At 42.1% G+C, this 2,372-nt stretch overlaps 1 non-coding gene across 1 annotated transcript; it reads right to left on the bottom strand.

The window, feature by feature from the left end:
• Window positions 1-321: 321 nt before the first annotated feature.
• On the bottom strand, window positions 322-428 carry LOC131645315 (small nucleolar RNA R71). Its single transcript, XR_009296944.1, has one exon. It is a non-coding gene; the product is annotated as a small nucleolar RNA R71 (small nucleolar RNA).
• Between the last annotated feature and the right edge of the window lie 1,944 nt (window positions 429-2,372).

Below are 2,372 nucleotides of genomic sequence, written 5' to 3'. Positions count from 1 at the left end.
CATTCAAGTATCGCACCACCTGCGATTGAGGCAAACAATTTCGAACTCAAACCTTCACTGGTCCAAGCTGTTCAACAGAATCAATTCTCTGGAAGCCCTGTAGATGACCCCAATCTCCATTTATCCGTGTTCGTGCAATACGCCGACACTATCAAAGCCAACAACGTTAGTTCCGAAGCTATTCGATTACGCCTTTTCCCTTTCTCTTTGAGAGATAGAGCGAGAGCGTGGCTTCAATCCCTGCCTTCCAATTCCATAACTACGTGGGACGAATTGAAGAGAGTATTCTTAGCGAGATACTTTCCGCCTAGCAAAACTGCTATGCTCAGAGGTCAAATCAACGGATTTACCCAGAAAGATAACGAATCGCTCTTCGAAGCTTGGGAACGTTACAAGGACATGCTTAGAATATGCCCTCATCATGGACTCGAACCATGGCTGATCATCCATACTTTCTATGGTGGTCTCTTATATAACACTAAAATGACAATAGATGCCGCTGCTGGCAGAGCATTAATGGACAAACCCCATGATGAAGCATACAAACTCATAGAGAACATGGCACAAAACCATTACCAATGGGGTGGAGAACGAGCCGCTCTAGAGAAAGCCCAAACCAAAGGAGGAATGTACGAAATAAGTGGTATAGACCGCGTTAACGCTAAAGTAGACGCTTTAACTCAAAAGATCGAGAATTTGACCATCACTCCTTCAGCCACCGCTGCCGCTGTAACACCTAATTGCGAGATTTGTGGATTGACTGGACATGTAGTTGCTGAATGCCAACTCTTGACTGGAGTCCCATCTGATCAAGTAAATTACGCTCAAGGAAACCCTTATTCTAACACGTACAACCCTGGATGGAAAAACCACCCGAACTTTTCTTATAAGAACAACAATGCGTTGTACGCGCCTGGACAAGCACCTGCTGTACCACCTGGCTACCAAAAAGCGCCTGTAGCTGCTCAAAACACCCCTAGGAAGTCAAATCTAGAAATCATGATGGAGAACTTCATAGCTTCCCAACAACAAACCAATAAAGACTTCCTGAATCAAAACATCCACAATAGCGAGCAACTAAAACAACTATCGAACAAAGTAGATGCTTTGGCTACGCATAACAAAATGTTAGAAACTCAAATCTCACAAGTAGCTCAACAACAAGCACCTACTGCTGCCCCTGCTGGCACATTTCCTGCTCAACCTCAACCCAATCTTAAAGGACATGCGAACGCGATAACACTACGAAGTGGAACGAATTACGATGGACCCATAGATCCTAGAACCCAAAACGTACCCATGTCACAACAAGAGCCAAAGGAAACCCAAAAGAAAACAACTGATGAACAAACTGCTAAGACTGATGAGAACAATAACAAAGTGGAACCCGAAAAAGAGAAACCTTATGTTCCACCACCACCTTATAAGCCACCAATTCCTTACCCTCAGAGATTAGCTAAATCAAAAACCGAAGCGCAATTTAAAAGATTTGTAGAACTTCTGAAGCAATTAAACATAACCATACCATTCACAGAAGCCATAACTGAGATGCCTTCGTACGCTAAGTTCTTAAAAGAAATCTTATCAAACAAAAAGAAACTCGAGGATAACGAAACTATAACACTTACCGCTGAATGTAGCGCTATCATCCAAAATAACATGCCTCCAAAACTGAAAGACCCTGGTAGTTTCTCTATACCCTGCGTAATTGGAAAAACCATCATAGAGAAAGCCTTGTGCGATTTAGGAGCTAGTGTTAGTTTGATGCCTCTTTCGACCTGTAAGAAACTCAATCTAGGTGAGCTTAAAGCAACAAGAATGTCTCTTCAACTAGCGGACCGTTCAGTTAAATACCCTGTAGGAATGTTAGAGAATATCCCTGTTCGTGTAGGTCAATTCTACATCCCAACTGACTTCATCATTATGGATATCCAAGAAGATTCTAACATCCCGATCATATTGGGAAGACCATTTTTAGCAACCGCTGGTGCAATTATAGATGTAAAGCGAGGAAAGCTTACTTTCGAAGTAGGAGAAGAGAAAATAGAATTTATCCTTTCCCAATTCCTAAAAGCACCTTCTATAATTGACACATGCTGTTCTGCTGACATAATCGACGAGTGTGTCAAGGAAATAAAATCCGAACCAAATAAGGAAACCGAAATCCTAAGAATTCCTATGCCGCCAATTCTTGAAGATGACAACTGGCGTGAGGAATATCAAGATAACCATCTGAGTGAATGCTTAGCTTTAACTCCCGATCCTATACCTGGACCTAAGAAACCTGCTATAGAGCTGAAAACACTTCCTACCGATCTTAGATACGAATTTCTAGACGAAGAACTAAACCGACCAGTTATAGTGAACGCCAA

Source organism: Vicia villosa, linkage group LG1 (genome assembly GCF_029867415.1).
Source record: "Vicia villosa cultivar HV-30 ecotype Madison, WI linkage group LG1, Vvil1.0, whole genome shotgun sequence".
In the NCBI taxonomy this organism is placed as follows: domain Eukaryota; kingdom Viridiplantae; phylum Streptophyta; class Magnoliopsida; order Fabales; family Fabaceae; genus Vicia; species Vicia villosa.
This window is presented reverse-complemented; position numbering and strand designations above follow the sequence as displayed.